Source organism: Dama dama, chromosome 15 (genome assembly GCF_033118175.1).
Source record: "Dama dama isolate Ldn47 chromosome 15, ASM3311817v1, whole genome shotgun sequence".
NCBI lineage: Eukaryota > Metazoa > Chordata > Mammalia > Artiodactyla > Cervidae > Dama > Dama dama.
This window is the reverse complement of record NC_083695.1, coordinates 44,294,663-44,314,054: the sequence shown is the minus strand read 5'-3', so window position 1 is coordinate 44,314,054 and position 19,392 is coordinate 44,294,663. Positions and strand designations below refer to the sequence as shown.

At 38.5% G+C, this 19,392-nt stretch overlaps 1 protein-coding gene across 1 annotated transcript in view; it reads right to left on the bottom strand.

The window, feature by feature from the left end:
- The window catches only part of BMPR1A (bone morphogenetic protein receptor type 1A), a 145,511-nt gene extending 128,881 nt beyond the window's left edge, over positions 1-16,630 (bottom strand). The window contains exon 1 of the mRNA XM_061161964.1: positions 16,520-16,630. The gene's annotated coding sequence lies outside the window, so the exon portion shown is untranslated. The remainder of the gene's footprint in view (positions 1-16,519) is intronic.
- Between the last annotated feature and the right edge of the window lie 2,762 nt (positions 16,631-19,392).

Genomic DNA, 19,392 nt, shown 5'->3' with positions numbered 1-19,392 from the left:
TTCAATGACACAGTGGGTCACACTCTATCCATATTGGGTGTGATGTTCTCTATTAATTAGGTTATGTTTTTTGTTGCAATATCTGACTTTCTGTATCTTTATTAATATTTTGTTTGCTAGTTTGATCAGCAGTCAGTGTGGTTATGGTCCTTGATCTAAAATTTTAGTTAACTTATACAGTGCTTATGGTGGGTCAGATACTATTTCTAAGATATAAAATACATATATATATATATGCTCCATGAAAGCAAAACTATATATATATAAATTTAAAACCACTCCAGGAAGCAGATGCCATTATTCCCATTTTACAGATGAGGAAATAGACACAGAGATATTAGTTTACCAAAATTGCTGATAGCCCAGCTAGGAAGAAGCAGAGCTGGGATTTAAACCCAAGCAGAGTCCATGCTCTAAATACTATATATTTATAACACATGATCCTAAGATAAAATGTTTTCCCTCAAGTAGAAAAAAATTTCACTGAAACAATAACCCCCCCCAAATGGTTAAGACCTATGTTTTTATTAGAAATGATTAACACATAAATGTTTAAAGGATACAAATATTACATCCTCCAGTATTAGGGCAAACTATGCCAAAAATATGAATAGAAAAACAAGACTGAGAATTACACTAAATGTCAACAATGGTTATTATGAAACATTGAAGATGTGTTTCCTTTCAGTTCTACTCTTCCCTGTTTTCTAAATCCTTGAATATGTATCACTCTTATAGTAAGTAAAAACTAAAAAGCATTCTGTAACCACCAACTTGAGTGCTCTGTCTTAATTTTCAAGAGATAAAAATGTTAGCAAGACAAATTCATCAGAGATACAGGATGCTAAAAAGTGCTTTGTAAACTATAAAGCCATTCAGATGTTAGTAATTATAAACATTTCAAAACTAAATAAAAGCTTTTTTACATCTTACCCTTTTCAAATTTCAACTGTTTTTAAATGCCTGATGATTTTAAAAATTAAATATTCTGTCTAAACAAATTCGTAAGAGTTGATTTTTGAAGGGCAGAACATTAAATTACTACACATCCCTGAATACTAACAAAAACAAAAGCAACCAACAAATTCACAACAGTATCATACTCTTTTAGTATCACTGAAAATCCCTTGATCTGCAATTTAATAAAATGCTGATTCAGTGCTGAAGATATAAATAGGAAACTCAAATTTAACCCCCTAAAAATGATCCCTATTTTTGGAAAAGTACTTTTATAACTCCTTAAGAAAAGGGAATAATTCATTTAAAGATGACTTAATACACATTGTAACATTAAAAATGTCCATATCATAATTAGCTTAGTCTTTTTAGGATACATTTCCCTTTCAAAGTTTCTTTTGCTATTTCTGCAGCAGAATCTATGAACAAAGAACGCACAGCTGCCTCGCAGATGTATAATTTCAGTGTTTAGATTCCATTCTTTCTAGCTTCATTCTGCAAGAGGTTTTGGATTTTCTATTTCCATATGGTTTTTGACCTCCCTCAGTTTAGGTTCTACCTCCCCACATCTTACTCTATTTTAGTCGATTACTACAGAAGAACACTTCAAATTTGAAATGTCTTAGTTTTTTTAAAACTTGCACAGCTTAAAATAGGAGAATCTACAACAAAAAAGATGAACAGATAACCAGAATAAGACAGTCAAATTTCCAAAACTTTGTATTTCTATTTAGGTAACTCCCCTCTCTATCCCCTAAATCCTAAGCTTCTTGTACTTCAGGTTCAGACATACACAGTTCAGTTCAGTTGCTCAGACACACACGCTTAATGTATGAACAGAATTTCAGCTTTACTCACCTAATTTCATCAAATTCTTGTTATGGCAGAAACACTAAGCAGTAAGATTTCAAAAAAAAAAAAAAAACTTATACTATGTATACCAAAATGTTTGCAGATGTCACCTTTGAGTAAGTAGTATGAATATAACAGATCTTTACTTTTTTCTCAGGGCTTCTCTGTATTTTACATTTGTTCAGTAAGCACTACTTCTGTAACTAGGAGGCAAAAAAGCCTTCTGTTTGTTTTAAAGAAAAACCTTCAAGGAAGAAGATTCACAAATGTCTACATATCATAACCACCTATACAAAAAAATTTTATGGAGCAACATAAGCAATTTAATAATATCCCAGAGGACAGTCTCAGCAACATTAATAGCTAAAAATCAGGTTTAATTTCTCAACCTATTTGACGCCAAAATCTTCCCCCTAGATGAGCTTGTTCACTTTCATTTTCAACTGATGTAGCAGTATTTCTACATCTTTTTTCTTCCTGTTCTCTCACAAGATAGATTTTAAATGTATTCTAAGAAACAATACAAATAACATAATTATGTTTTACAAATATCTACCCAATTTCAACTACTTTAAATAAGAGTAAAAGCCACGATAAAGCTGTGAAAAAAGCTTGTCTGTTTGATCATCATCAACAAACTTATGTCTTAGAAATGAGATATACAATAGAGCACTAATTTAAAAAAATGTTTATGAAAAAGGTTCTGGATGTTTAAAAAATAACTGTAATCCACTGACCTTTTACTATCCTTTTCTTTACAATGCAAAGGAAACATTAGGCCTGGCAAAGAATGCCAATCAAAAAGTTACCCATGAGAAGTTTCAAACAAATCTTAAATATTAAAAACAGAAGCAGGATTAATTGCTAAAAGTCAATCAAATTTAACCCATCAAATATAAATACATTTAGTCTTTGAGTAGAGAACATGTTTTACCAGGTACCTCAGGCAACACTACAGCAAACTCAGGCAAACTGATCTTCTCCTTGTGGAGAACACAAAATACAAATAGGCAAAAATAAAGTAAAACATGTACTTGACTGTGTGTAGTTCATGTCTTCATATTAAAATTATCCTACACCATTTGAGAACAAATATAACTTTGTGGTCAAGAGCATGGATTCTAAAGTCAGACTACTTGGGTTTAAATCCCAGCTCTGCCACTTACTTATTTAAGCTATTCAAACCTTGACAAGTTATTTAACTTCTGTGCCTCATTTTTCTCATGTGTAAAAGGAACAGATAACAATATCTGTATCATATAACACTTATAAGGATAAACGGCTTAACATGTACAAAGTACTTAAACTAGGGCCAAGTACGCAGTTATGTTAGGTATTATTTAATCCATCTTGATCTTGTATTTACCTATTGTTCTACATTACTGAAACTGAAACCCATTTATCTTTTACATGTGAAAAATGAGTAAAAATTAATTTAAAACTTTATAAACTGAAAATATCATATATAAACTGATGCTTTTTATCAAATCATTTTTACTTTAATGGCATCATCAACTCAATGGACGTGAGTCTGAGTGATAATGAAAGACAGGGAAGTCTGGCATCCTGCAGTCCATGGGGGTCACAAAGAGTTGGACACAACTGAGCAACTGAACAACAATGTTTCCAAGGTTCAATAAACTCCAAACTCCGTAACAACTAAGGAATAAGATATTTTAATTAATGTTTCAATTTAAAAGATTACCGTTTTCAGTTTATAAATAAATCTGAAAGTTAAATAAAGCATCCTTAATACTTAATACTATATTATACTGAGCAGAACTGGAATATACTTGAAAACAGAAACATTAAGAAAATCAAACGATTGTGTATATACCCTAATAGCTTTTATGGAGAGAAAAGAATGAGTTCTGGTGTCACGAGGGGCTTTAGTAGGAACTTAAGCTGATATTTTCGTAACTTTAATAAAGGGTCTGAAATTGGTAAAAACATGAGAAAAGGTTTTATTTTTCTCCAGTTTCTACTCCAAACTATGATTTGCCCGATTTCCTTTTCCTAGTCCTTGATGGCATCTGGGACAATTCCTTTCATTTTCCAATAGCTTTCAGTTATTAAAAAGTCCAGGCCCATTTACTGATATTTAAATCTTTAATCCTCAGTCTTTCAATCACCTCCTTCATCTCCAAATTCAGGCTTCGCCTACGGTACAAGAAAGTTCAACAGAAAAGGGGTGTGGTCTGGTCTATTTGTGGGATGGGGCATAGGGAGAGAACAAAATCAACAGCTCAATATCTGAGCTCCCAGTGGTCTTCTGTGGTTGCTGCCACTTTCCAGGCTAATAGGAACTATACTGTCTGTATCACAGGTTGTCAAAAGGCAACTTTTCTTCTGGGGACAAGCTGAAACTTTCTGATAACTAAGGGGTGAGGAGCTCTTACCCACTGCACATTTTCCTAGCTAAAGATTTGCTTTAACTCAACCTCTTCTAATCTCTGCTCCCCTCTTCAGCAGCCCAAGCCCTGTCAAAATGACTGAAGCCTGGTTACATTCTGCAGTACCACTTGAACTAAGAGAAATTCAAAACAAATACAGGCTATTCCACTGTCACCTTCTCTGTCCACAATGAGCTTTCTCTCCAGTTTTCTTTATCCCTTGTTCAAACAAGCATAGATAAACCAATCAGGTGCATGATGACGACTCATCTAGGTAATGAGATGTTCTGCTCTACTTTTGCTGGTACTCCAGCAAAAAAAAAAAAAAAAAAAAGGTGGTGGGGGGAAGAAGGGTATTTGTAAGAAAACAAATAACTTTAAAAAGATTTAAGATTCACCTTTAGGGGAATACATGGAAGAAATCTTTCTGTGACAATGGCAGTTCAGGTGTGATATCTGCTTTTCTTCTTTTCCTCTCTAATGAGAAGAGTCAATTCCCTGGTTTTGAAACTCTAGGAAAGAAATTATACCAACTGACTTCTGAGAGCCTCTGACAAGCCTATTATCAAATGCCTTCAGCTCAAAATAATTGTCATGCTACAGTGACACAGTCTGGACCTACTTCACCATCAACACATACAAATACCTGGATGCTTACTCTGTACAAAGCACTGAACTAGTACCGTTGGCGAAACAAAACTTGTTAGGAAAAAATTCAACCAAGGAGCTTATAAAATATACAGAGCATAAGACAACTTAAACTTTCTATTCTCTTGTTTTTTAATACTTTTACAAAAGCAAATGAATTTTTCTACATCACGAACAAAAGTAAAAAACAAATGACAAATAAAAAAGCAAATGCAATGTGCCAAAGAGTTGATATCCATACAAGAGTTTCTGCAAATAAGTAAGAAAAAACTAGATTAGAAAAATGAACAAAGGACAGAGAAATGCAAAGTGCCGAAAAAACATATAAAACTGCTCAACCTTATTCATAATCAAAGAAGCATAGATTAAAACTATTATGCTGTTTGTTCAGCTGGCAGACTGGCAAAAATTAAAAGACTGATGTTACTGTGCTGAAGAGGGGAGGGGAGAACATATGCAAACACTTGGTTGGAAAGTGAATTGTTATGAAGATTTCACAGAGCAGTTTGGCACTATAGCAAACCTGTATGGCTCTGTAAATGCATTTCTAAGAATTCATCCTAGAAAATAAAAATACTCTCACAGGATATGTACAAGCACCACAGCACTGTTTGTAATGCCAGAAAATTGGAAACAATCTAAATATTCATCAACAGCTGATTAGTACATTAAATTAAGGTATATTTGTAAAAGGGAATACTACTCGGCTACTAAAAAGAATGACAAAATTAATATTTACTGACATAAAAGACTCCTGCCACATATTCAGTGAAAACAGAAAGTTAAAGAAAATGATGCATAGTATGACCCCATTTTTTGGAAAGAGGGAAAGGGGTTAAGAGGAAGAAATGAAGACAGTGGAAAAGAAAAATTATCTTTATCTTTATATTACTTTTAATAGCAGTAATCTCTGGAGCGCAGGGCAGGATTACAGAAGACATTGACTTTCTACTTCCGGGCTGTTACTGTTTGACTTTTCAACACAAATATGCATAACTTCTTTAAACAGAAGAAACAAAAGAGAGGGTCTATGGTACCAGACAGGGAAACAATATTGGAGCTTCATTTGATTAAAAACTGAGAAGGCTTACAGTGAAGAAATTTAATATATTTAATGATGGTACAAGAAACACCAACTGCCTTCAAACAATCATACACAAGAGCGAACTTTTAGCCTTGGACCACTGAGGACGGCTTCACAGAAGAGACAGGATTCTCACTAGATTTTGAAGAACTATGATAAGCAAAGAATGGGAGGAGGAAAGGCAGCACTCTGCAACAGAATGCATCCTTGAGAATTTTTAATAGCCACATTAAGAAGCAAAAAGAATCAAAAATAATAATACATTTATTTAACCCAACATATTCAAAACAGTATTATCAATACGTAATCAAAACTTGTATGGTACAAGATATTTTACCTTTTTATTGCACCATCTTCAAAATCTGGTGCATACTTCAGACTAGCCATGTTTTGAATATTCAACAACCACATGTGGTACCACAGTGGACACTACAGATCTAAGGATTCCAAACTCACATCCAGTATTGGATATTTAGGTGACAGAGGCTAATAAAAGCAGTGGGAAGTGAATGAGGCAGAAAAGGAAGAAGGGGCCAGAGAAGAAGGCCAGTATGGGACAATTTTAATTTTATATTGTAAGCAAATAAGAAACCAGAAAAAAATATTTAACAAGTAGAGATGATCACTAAAGCACTATTTCAGGAAGATTAACTTGCTCTCTACTCAAGATACACACATGTAAATACAGCAAGTCTTTTTCTCAACATTTTTTATTACATGAAAGATTATTGAAATTGATAACAATAAAAGTTATCTGTCATCAAGTGACAGTATTTTGTTGACCTGATATATAGACACTTTTGAATACTGTTCAAATATTTTTATTTCATGATATTTTTAAATGATTTTTGAAAAATAAATAAGTTTAAGAATTTCACCGAAAGTTAATAGCCTTAACTTTAGTATTTCCCAACAGGACCTCCTTTCAGCTAGAAATCTAAATATTCTTAGTTAAATACAAATTTAAGACATTCAAGATTTTATATTCCTGAAATATGTAGCCAAATATGTTACAAAAATTTTAATTTCAAGTAAGAAAGCTACCTACAAATTTCAATATACACAAAACAGCATGACAACCACGCAAGTCTCCTCCAGATTTAACTTCAGTATTGAGAGCCTATAACATTTCAGCGAGTTTAGGTAAATTATCTATCTAGAAAAAAAAAATGCTCAAAAGAAGAGACAGGAAATCAGGGCACGGAAGAAAACCACTGGTCATACGCCATTTCCTTCATTACCTGAAATGACAGCCAGGGCAGAAAAGTGACTTTTCAGCTAAAAATCAGAAATCCAGTGATGTCATCAGGACCAAAAACAATTTCAATAACTAACCACTTTGCATTAAAGTCATGTAACTTTATTTTTTTAAGTAGAAAACAACATTTAAGCTTATCAACTCCTTTCACTTTTTAAGACAAGGAAACAAAGATCCATATAGATTTAAATACAATATCCAAGACTGCACAGTTAGCTTAGTGGTAATACCAGTACTATATAGATGTTAGTTTACAAAAATTAAAAGCCAAAGCCTGAGTGTTTTGCAGTTTCTTTAAAATTTTCCAAATTTCCCAAGTTATCCACAACAAGTATACTACTTTTATAATTTTTTAAAAAGCAAAAAATGTTTGCTTTAAAAACTACTAAATAGTGATACTTCCAGGAACACTCTCCTCTCCTTTCCAGTCCAAGGTCTCACTGTACAGGCCACTTTCTCAGGAAAGCCTTCCAAAGCACCTGCACCCTAAACAGACCAACTTCCCTTACTACCCTTGTAAGCCACCTGTACTTCTGTTCCGTAGATTGTAATGTAACTATAATTAGATAATTATTTGTGAAGTTATTTACTGTCTATCTTCTCTATCTAGGTCTTAAGTTGCTATTTCTCAGGGCTGTATAGGCTCTCTGCTGTTATATACCAGGAGTTCCTGAAATGAGGTCTGTAAAATAATCATGAAATTATATATTGTTGCTGCTGTTGTATATAACAACAATCATACACTGTTATTGACTCAGTTGCTAAGTCATGTCTGACTCTTCGAGACACCATGGACTGCAGCAGGCCAGACTCCTCTGTCCTCCACCATCTCCTGGAGTTTGCTCAAATTCATGTCCACTGAGTTAGTAATCCTATCTAACCATCTCATCCTCTGCCACCCTCCTCTCCTTTTGTTTTTAACTTTTCCCAGCAACAGAGTCTTTTCCAGTGGCTCTTCCCATCAGGTGGCCAAAGTACTGGAGCTTCACCTTCAGCATCAGTCCTTCCAATGAATATTCAGGGTTGATTTCCTTCAGGATTGACTGGTTTGATCTCCATGCAGTCCAAGGGACTCTCAAGAGTCTTCTCCAGCACCACAATTTGAAAGCATCAGTTCTTTGGTGCTCAGCCTTCTTCATGATCCAACTCTCCCATCTGTACACGACTACTGAAAAAACCAGAGGTTTGCCTATACAGATCTTTTCGGCAAAGTGATGTGTCTGCTTTTTAATATGCTGTCTAGGTTTGTCGTAGCCTTCCTTCCAAGGAGCAAGCATTGTTTAATTTCAAGGCTCCAGTCACCATCTGTAGTAATTTTGGCGCCCAAGACAATAAAATCTGTCACTACTTCCATTTTTTTCTCCTTCTATTTGCCATGAAGTGATGGGTGCCATGATCACTGGATGCTGTAATCTTAGTTTTTTTTTTATAATGTTGAGTTTCAAGCCAGTTTTTTCACTATACTCTTTCACCTTCATCAAGGTGAATTTATATACTTAATTGCTATATTTGTGTATTTTTCTTCAGATACTCAAAAAATGACCTTAAAGGGGGTTAAGAACCTTTAAAATAGTGGGTTTATGTTGTTTACCTACCCAGATAGCATCACCAAGTCAACAGACAGTCTGAGCAAACTCCCAGAGATAGTGAAGGACAGGGAAGCCTGGCGCACTGCAGTCCAGTGGGTTGCAAGGGTCAGACACAACTTAGCGACTCAACAACCACCTACTCAGAGCTACCTTTCTTTGAAGAAACAACCACTTGCCCATTTCACATGGCTCCAAGAAGGCTACCAGTCCCTGACTGCTTCAGTGGGCATACAAGCCAATTCTGGCAATGATGGTACCCCACATTCCATGTAGACTCAATAACAATCTCTCTATGAGACAGAATATATGCACCTGGGAAAGAAATGTTTTTTCCCTCTCTTGAACCTACAGCATTAAGGACCATATAACCCTGGAGTTACCAGTGGTCCTCTCTGCCAGATGAAAGTACCTACTGAAAACGAGGCCAAAAAAAGTGGTAAGCAGAGAAGACAGATTCCCAATTACATCATCTGAACACATAGATCCAGTCATATTTATTTCTAGTCTATTCCCAAAAATGGGGTTGGGAGGTGGTTGGGGGGAGCTTTTCCCCCTTTAAACTAATCTGAGTTAGTTTTGTCACTTGCAAACAAAAGTCACTTTAGAGAGCCACCTAGTTCCCATTACTGGAATATACAATTTATATGGTATTCAATTCCAAATGTCTATCTACCTCCAACTCAAACCTCTGTCAAACTCCAGACTTATATATGCAACTTGCAAGTAGAAATCTCTACCTGGTGTTTCAGAGGATCAAAACTAAATTATTTTCCTCCAGAAACCAGTTCTCCCCCTACTTTTTTCACCTTAGTTTTTTTCATCTCAGTCAACAACACACATCTACCCTGCCAGGTTTCCAATCTAGAAACCTGGGAGTTATTCTTAACAATCCCTCTCCTCCTCTCCTCCACAACTAATTACCAAGTCCTATCCGTTCTACACCCTAATTACCTGCCACCATCCTAAGTGTGAGCAAGGACGGAACAGCTTCCCTACAAGCTTCAGTATCTTTGGGCTTTTTTTCTCCAAACTGATTATCCACTATGTAACTAATCTCCCTGAACTGTAAATTTGACTATTTTATCCCCACACTTGACTTACCCCTATTCTTCTTAAGTGAAGTGAATGTGTTAGGGGCTCAGTCATGTCCAACCCCATGGACTATAGCTTGCCAGGCTCCTCTGTCCAAAAAAGTCTTCAGACAAGAATAATGGAGTGGGAAGCCATTCCCTTCTCCAGCGGATCAACCCAGGGATTGAACCCAGATCCCCTGCATTGCAGGCACATTTACCATCTGAGCCACCAAGAAAGCCCTTCAAGGAACAGCCAATTATATACAGGTAGAGCAATAGTCAAGCCCTACAGCTTCAGATGTTATTAGTGGTATGAAAAATGTTTACAGTAAGAAAACAAGGTTCATCACAAATATAACAGAAGAGTGACGACGTGCATAATATCAGGCAGGATAGCTCAAATCCACCAGTTATTTTTCTCATTTTAAATTTCTTTTTTAATTGAAAGATAACTGCTTTACTGTGTTGGTTTCTGCCAAACACCAACATAAATCAGCCCTAAGTATACATATGGCCCCTCCCTCTTGAACCTCCCTCCACATCCCACCCCTCTAGGTTCTCACAGAGCCCTGGTTTGAGTTCCCTGAGTCATGCAGCAAATTCCCATTGGCTATCTATTTTACATACGGTAATGTAAGTGTCCACCAGTTTTCAATAAAAAATACACAGGAATATCTTTCCTTATCTATTTAGTGTCTTTCCTTATCTATTCAGTAATTCATTAGTTCCATATTTAACTGCCCTTATGAACCTGGCGTAGGGACTCACTGAGTCCACCAAAAGATGGATTCCACTAATCATATGATCTCCTTAAGACGATACTCTCGTGCTTTCTTCAAAAAACATTACTGGAGATCTTTGAAAACATCATTTTGTTTCTTTCTTTCCAATTTTTAGAACTCACAGCCTTTTAAAGTATTGGCGATAGAGCACTATTCCCAGTAGTTAAGACATGGAAACAGCCTACATACCTACCCACAGATGAGGACAGACGTGGTACATATACAATGAGATACTGCTCAGCCATAAAGAAGGATGAAACAATGCCATTTGCAGCAACATGAACGGACCTGGAGGTTATCATACTAAGCAAAGTAAATCAAATAAAGACAAATATATGATATCACTTACTTGTGGAATCTACAGTATGACACAAATGAATTTACCTATAAAACAGAAACAGACTCACAGACATAAAGAATAGCCTTGCTGTTGCCAAGGAGTAGGAGTGTGAGGGAGGGAAGGGCTGAGAGTTTGGGATTAGCAGATGCAAACTATTATATATAGGATACATAAACAAGATCTTACTGTATAACACAGGGAACTATATTTAGTATCCTGTGATAAACCATAATGGGAAAGAATATATATATATGTATAACCAAATCTACACTCTGCTGTAGAGCAGAAATTAACACACTATAAAGCAACTATACATCAGTAAAAATTTTTAAACGTTGGCTATAAAACTGACAAACATAACTATGATTTAGCAAATTATCCAAATATTTACAATTATTTTTATATTTACTTTTTATAAAACTAAGTATATGATGATTGTTAATGATGATATATAAATACTGGATATTGTCTAAAATAATCCACAAAACTTGCTATCACAACTCTACCACTATTCCCCCCTATATAATCTGTGCCATTTTGTGAAAATTATCAGCGCTTTAGAAACCTGTGAGTTCAGAAAATGAGCAAAAGAAATGGAGAGGAAAATTTGGGGGGAGTCAAGGTACCTCGAGATCAGGCTGGCGTACCCAGTTGTGACGAGATCCCATCCAAACATATAAGTATTTCTCTATATTGCATGAAACATTTTACTTGCTAAAGAGGTTTAGCAAGCACCCTCTCCATTCACAGTATCAGTAGGGCTATAAACCATTCCCACGTAAATGTGGTTTAACTTCTTCCCAACATGTATGCTAAAGGAATAGGAGTTTTGATAAGTGAGAGAAACCCCACTCATTAATTCTAAAGCACATATATTTTCCATATCTTAGCATTTCTGAAATGAAGGTGCAGTCAATGGCTTCTTAAAATCAACTAGAAGCATATTTTCTTTATAAATGGTCTATAAAATGAGGGTGTATCTTATAGTTGACATAATTCAACACAATTCAGCATTTAATCTTGTAAGTATTAAAGAGTTGGACTGACCTGGTCAATAATGACCTTGAGGTTTTAAAACAGCATTCTAAAAGCATAAACACTAATAAAAAGTAGAAGAGGGAAGAAGGAAACACTTTCTAGATCAAAATTTAGCCTGAGAGGAAATTCATTTTCCTTTCTCTCCATGGCTCCCTGCTCCTAAGATCCAAAAGTCCAATCAATACTACTATAATTGATGTCCAACTGCTGCTAGGCCAGATAGGGGCCTTTTTCCATTTATCATTTTAATACGCAGCAAAGCCAGATACAGACCCATTCTACAGTCTTAGGAGCAGAGCTAGTATTTGCATAAAAATTGCTGTAAAAGATCAAATGACTCACAAAATGATACACTTAACATGTATACATATATAACTATACACAAATTATATTTCAATAAGGTTGTTTATTTAAAAAGACAAATGAGTGGCAAAAGCCACAAGCTTTCAGTTATAAGACAACTAAGTACTAGGGATGTAATGTACAACAATATGATAAACATAATTAACACGGCTGTATGTTATACATGAAAGTTGACAAGAATAAATCTGAAGAGTTTTCATCACAGGAATAAAAATTTTTCCATTCTTTAATTTTGAATCTATATGAGACGATGGATGTTCACTAAACTTACAATGATAATCATTTCATGATGTATGGAAGTCAAATTGTTACGCTGTACACCCTAAATTTAAGAGAGTGTTGTATGTCAATTATATCTCAATAAAACTAGAAGAAAAAAAAGACAAGTGAGCAAATGCAAGAAGAAAATATTAGATTAAAAGACTTCATACCTTTAGAAAACCCTTTCCTTCACAACCATCCATCCAGAAGAAGAAAATGGAGAAGACTTCAAGAAGAGTTGGAATCTGAAATGGGGCTTGAAGAATGGGCAGGACTTGTACATATGAAAATCAGCCATTTATTCATCCAAGTAGATGGAACAGTTATAAGCAACAGCAGAATCAGCAGGGAAAGAACATGGGCAGGAAGCAAAAATAGTGGAAGATACATGACGTGAAGTTGCTCAGTCATGTTTGACTCTTTGCAGCCCCGTGGACTATAGCCTACCAGGCTCCTCAGTCCATGGAATTTTCCAGGCAAGAGTACTGGAGTGGGTTGCCATTCCTTTATAAGAATCTGGCAAATCTGAGGCGAATTCCAAAAAAACAATTTCATTTAACAGAAGACATTGGAAACTTCTGAGTGGGGAAAATGAAAAGAACAGGACTCAAGATTAATTTAGGCAGCGATGCCTAAGATAACCTGGATAAGGAAGTAAAGGCAATAAAGTCATAACAGAAGTCCAGGTGGGATGAGAATCTGCTTCAGTTAGCAGGGGAAAAAAAGACTGAAGAGGAAAAATTATGAAATATACAAAGAAATACATAGGACATAATATTGTATACCAGTATAGCAAATTAAACAATTTAAAGAAAAACGAACTTTGTGAAAACCAAGTAACACTAGATTTGAAAACTTAATAAATAAATTTCTGGAAAAATATTAAACACTAAAATTCACGCAAGAAATAGAAAACCTACAAAGATCAACTGCCATGTAATAAGCTGAAATGGTATTCAAATTCCTCTCCAGAAAAGAAAAAAAAAAATTCTAAGCTTTAATGCTCTTATAAGCGAGTTCTGCCAAACTCTCAAGTAAAAGATAATCTCAGCCTAAACTGTTTCTGAAAGAGAAAAAGGATGAAAGTGGTCCAACTCATTTTATAAATCTATTATAACCTTGATACCAACATGTATTAAGAACTGAACCAGAGCTGGCATGAACAGAGAGAAAAGTGACAATACCATGAAAGGAGAACCAATAGATGCTGACTACAGACTACATGTGATGGGATGGGGAAAGGTCTGTGTTTGGGATAACGTCGACAGAAATAAGGAACACCAGGGAAAGAAGTTTGGTAAGAACACTGTACCTGAATAATCAGATAGAGATATTCATAAAACAACTGGAAAAACCAGGATTCAAGGGCAGAAAAGAAATAAAGAATAGAGACTTGAGAATTATTCAGACAAAAGGGTATGAAACAATAATGTCAAAAGATCAGAGAAGTATAAAAAATGATCTGAAAATTGAAACTTGGAGAACACTTAGATTCATCAGGAAGAAGGAAGACCAGAAAGTAGAAAGGGGGCAAAGAATAACAAAGTCAGCATAATGTCAGAGAAGCCCTATTTTCATCTAGGAAATTCATATTCATCCTTCAGAATTGTTCACAGGGTTCCAAAGTAACAATTTCAAGAAGGCCTTCTAAGATTCTTCCAACATAAACCATCACTAGGTCAGGTCCTCATTTTAAGCTCTTATAAATACTCTGCACTTTAATTATACAATTATATTTAATTACAGAATTCATGTCTCCCTCAGTAGACTTTAAGCTCCATGAGGGAAAGGCACCCTATCTGTCTTTGCCTTCTGCTGCCTCCTGTGTTATGTTAAAATACAGTAAGTATTTGTTGAATGAAATGGACAGATGAAGGATAGACAAGGATAGGCATTTCAAGAATGATGGGTTGACGCTAAAAGTTACAAAAAGTTCAAGTTGACTTAGAAAGGAGGCCCAAAAGTGTTTATTAGGTTATAGGTGACCTTTGCGAAGGTGAAATTCAGATAACAATGGTTAAGAAGTGAATGGATGGTCAGGAAGTAAAGGCAGGAAAAGTAAATTACTCTTGGTAATGTCTCAAGTTGATTTTATGGAATGAATTTTAATTTCACTTCAATTTTGCTCTACTTTTGTTTAATGAACATGTATTACTTCTATAAGGACAATATTTTTTTTTTGTTAATATGATTTGAAAAGGAAAAGCAGCAACAAGACAGGTGGAGGGAGTAGTAAATTAAAGGGTAAACAAGTACTCTAAGAGGGTAACAAACTCCATTAAGTAGGAAAGAAAAAACTGAAATAAGGTATTAACTAGGAAGAAGGACAAAACATATTCTTCCACTAAGATGGAAGGAAAAGAAGATGTTGATAAAAGGAATCCAGTAAATTCTGGAAGAAGCTCCCACTGGAAACCTCAAGGTTCTCAAGAAAGGATGAGAAGTGAAGCAAGTAGAAAAAGTTTCAAATGAGTTCTACAGAGAATGCGCAGGGGGTGGGAAACCCAAAACAGAAGCGGAATACAGGTTCTATTAAAAGGGCATTCTAAATTTCAATTGGCCTTTTGTAAGACTTCATCCCATTTCTAGCTCAGAACTGCCCTAGTTTACTTTACTTTTAAATATTTAAATTCTAGTTCACAAACTATTTCAACAACTGAAAATTGATAGGCATTAATACATTCTACTTTAATTCCGACTTGAACTGCTCTTTTGAAATAAATACAATAAAGGAGTTGTTTTCAACTGAAGCAACAAAATAGCGATCATTTCAAGTATGAGTGAACTGAAAAGCGCTCCTAAACTTAAGAGTGTTTGCAGAGAAAGGCTTTTTGTAATTGTTGCTGTTTAACTCTTCGCATGCCTCACTCCAACAGATTCCGAGTAACAGAGAAAATCTTGGGTTCAAATCTCAGCTCACTTAGTCAAGTTATTCAACCTTTCTCCGTCTCGATTTCCTCTTCTAAAAAATGAGGAATACAATAACCAGGATTATCATAAGGATTAAATGACGTAACCCAGGTGACCGTGCCAAGTTCGTACTATGTACTCAGAACAGTTTGCTAACCGTTTGAAAGAGAAAACTTGCAGCACTTTGACCAAACTAAAACATTCGAAAGCTGAAAAAGCACAAGTCACAAAACGCCAGACCCTAACACACAGCACATTATTTTTCTTCCCGGACGCAAGCTATTTTTTTCTTGCCAAACCTTTCCACTAGGAGTCTGGAAAGAGAAAAAAAGGGTTACAGTCAATCCAGCATAAAGTTTTCAGAAACTGAAGTGCAGAATCACAACAGACATGGCAGCGGAAGCCGCGCAGGACAACAGGTGAACCTCTGAGAACCCTGGCACCTTCCCGCGGGCAAGTTTTGCAGAAGGGTTGGCAGTTCCTCCAGGCTCTACCGCCCCATGAGACAGACATTCGTTTTCTTTCTTTTTTTCCTTTCAGAAACGTAATAGACAAATCGTGAATATCACCCTCGCCGTTCCCGGGCGAGGGAGGTGAGCGCCTTTCCCATTTAAGGATTCAAGAATCTTCCTCGGTGGCGGCTTTCGCCCACACCGCCTCCCCAAACTCGGCCCGAAACCCGGGGGTGGGGAACAAAGAGGGGCCCGGAGGCGGGGACGTCGCAGGGGGCTGCCGGGGGCCCGGGTCTCCCGCAGGGCTGGGCCCGGGGCGGCAGGGCCCAGTCTGCCGCGGCCTGTCACAGCCTAGGCGGCAGAGACCCCCACGGGGCAGCCGGGCCTGGCGGCCCCCAGCTCGGGCCTCCCGCGCGCGCCTGGCTACCCCCGAAACTTCGCCCGCGGCCCGCGCTGGCCTCCCCGGCGCAGCCGGCCTCTGCCGACGCGCACACGCACTCTCCGGACAAGCCAACTCACCCGAACCCTGGGGAACTCATCCTCCAGCTCTCGGAGCGGAGCGGGGTGGGCGCGGCGAGGCGCGGGGGCGAGGCAGGGGGCCCGGCTCGGCCTCCGCCCGGGGCGTGCAGCGGCCCCAGCCCGGTCGCCCCTCGCGCGGCCGTACAATCCTCGTCTCGCGCGGACGGACACGCCGGAGCCCGAGCCTTCCTGCCCGCCCTCCCCGCCCTCCTCGCCCTCCTCCCTCCTCGCTCCTCCTTCGCTGAGCGCCAGCAGGCGGATTCCAATCTCGGCAGCCGCCGCCGCCGCCGCGGACACTCGCACGGGAGGGAGGGGTGGGGGGCGGCGCGGGCGCGGGGTGTGGGGGGAGGGGCGAGCCTCCGCGAGACGGCGCAACGCTCGCGCACTGGGAGGGCACCCGCTCCGCCCGGCCGGGGACGCGAAGAGAGCCGAGCGCGCGGCGGAAGTTCCCGAAGGGTCCCCGGGGCTAGGCGCCCTGCTGCCGGGGAGGAGGGCTGGCCGCCGGCAAGGGGGCGCCGGGCTGCCGTAGGGAGGGGGGCTTCTCCTCCGCGCGGCCCTGCCGGCCCCTCCTCATCTAGACGCCGCATCGCCGCCTTGGCGAGGCCGGCTAGTCTCCGGAAGCTGTGTGGAGAAGACGCCGTACGCGCGCCGCACAGTTCTGAGCGCGGTGGAGCGGCGCAGATACCGCCGCTGCATGCTGCGCGCTCACCTGGCCCCCGGCACTTCCAGTGCTCCGGGGTTCCTTCGTGTGGACCCCCTCCCCGGACAAACTCTAAAGCTCTAACAAAAACTCTTAACACGTGAGAGCAGGTCAGCGCTTACGGAATAAGCCTGATCGCTGAGAATTACACGCCATGGCGGAGAACTGCCCGACCGTGGTGGTAGTCGTTGCGACAAAGAAACGTACAAAGCCACAGTCCAACTATTATTTACCCATAGCTCCCCGGCTTCTCTTTCTGGGCTCTTTGCCAACGTACCGAGGCGCAGGTAGGGGGAGTTGAGGGGAAAGAAGCATTTTCGCGTCGATCCAGGAGCTGTGAGGCCTGGCCCGCCCGGGAACACTGATGGAGCCCGTGAATTCCAAAGGCATAAGTTGAGCAGCGGTGTTAACCCAACAGAACTGAAGTCAGCGGACTATAAATATTGCTCCCGTCTCTGCTTTCGCTCACTCTAGTGACCTCGGATACCCTCCGAGTCTGATTCCCTCCATTTGGGAAACGTAAATAGTTGTCACTCCTTTTTCTCCCCATTCTTTGGAAAATGCCATTACAAGTATTCAGTGTCCAGTATGTGAAGAGTCTTGGTCTCTTTTTAACAACCAAATGTGACTTTGATCTCTTTGGTAAGTCTTTCAACGAATGCATGGTATTAAATTATCTCTTTACAAAAGATACTCTTTTTTTAAAAGTTACCATTATAAACTGTGGGTGAAAAAGAGACAAGGAAAAGAATGTACCAAGCCCTGATATTTGTTTTCACACACATTCTCCCTTAAGAGATGTTTAGATTCCAGAGTATTCCCTTATATTCTTGTTTAAATGGCTAAAATCCCTTCCATTCTTGTTAAATTTTTTTTTTTTTTTGGGCCCATGTTTCCCCGCCAGGCGCTTTTATCCACCTTTGACCTTAATGCTTCAGATACCTTCTGTAATTCCAAATTATCCACCTTTGCCTTTAATGCCTCAGATACCTTCCGTAATTCCAAATTATTTTTTCAATTCTATTTATTCTGTAATTTTTTTTCCTGAACTCTCTACCTGTCTCAGGTTTGAGAGTCATAGATCTTGCTATGTAGCATGAATGTTTGATACATGAGTTTCCCTGCATCACCTAAAATTTGTCACTTTTTCAAGTTGACTACATAGGACACCGCTTTGATGTCAAGGGATAGGGTGGACCTTTTGCTTGAGGAGATTCAGACTGATTAGCCAAAGAACTCATTGATGTAAGCTGAGCAATGTGTCATGGCAGATAAAACTATGATGAGTGTGTACTCTCTAGAGCCTAGTTCAATTTTCAGATATATGAATCAGTCTATAAAATAGACAACCTCAGGTTGAAAATTTAGCACTTCAAAATGTACAAATCCATGTTGCCTAGGTTGTGTGATACGCCACTATAGAAACTAGAGCAAAACTGAAGCATCAAATTTTAAGTCATCATATCTTTGCTTCTCTAGAAAAGGATCTCCTTTTCAAATTTTCAGGAATTTTACTTAATATCCTTTTGCTGTCCTTGGACAAAGCCCACCTCAGTGCCCAGGCTGAAATCCTTAGCTTTATCACAGCAGGCAGCCTATGTACTGACAACTGAGCAGGGCATGGTGTTTTCTTTGGTTCCTGGCATGTGTATGCATGCTAGCCTGTTTCTCCGGTTTTCCTGCCCACTTAAATGAACAAGAGCAGCCAGGAAGTCCAAAGAGACATCTGAACACGTATGGTCTGGCCCCCAAACTCAAAGGCAACACCTCAAGGTGCAAATTTAACTTTCTCTAATGTGATAGTTTTCCTCTTAAGTAGGTTAACAGAATGCTCTGGAAATGGATCTTTTTTCTCTGCATAGTCTGTTTGAGGTATAAGCCTCAAGAGTGGTAGTTGCATGCCCAAATCACATAGCATTAGTTTGGAATGCAAAATCACCCCTCTTCTACAGTTCTCAGGTCCTCAAGAACACCCGGAGGTGTTCTGATCACCTATCTTAACACCCCGACACAGCCAATTTTGTTTTCTTTGTACCACTTTTTACTGTATGAAATTACTTCATTTAATTATTTGTTTATGGTCTGAGTTTCTCTGACCCACTAGACTGTAAACTCCGTGAGATCAAAAACTTTGTCCATCTCGTTCTCAACTGTTTCTGCAGAGCCTAGTATA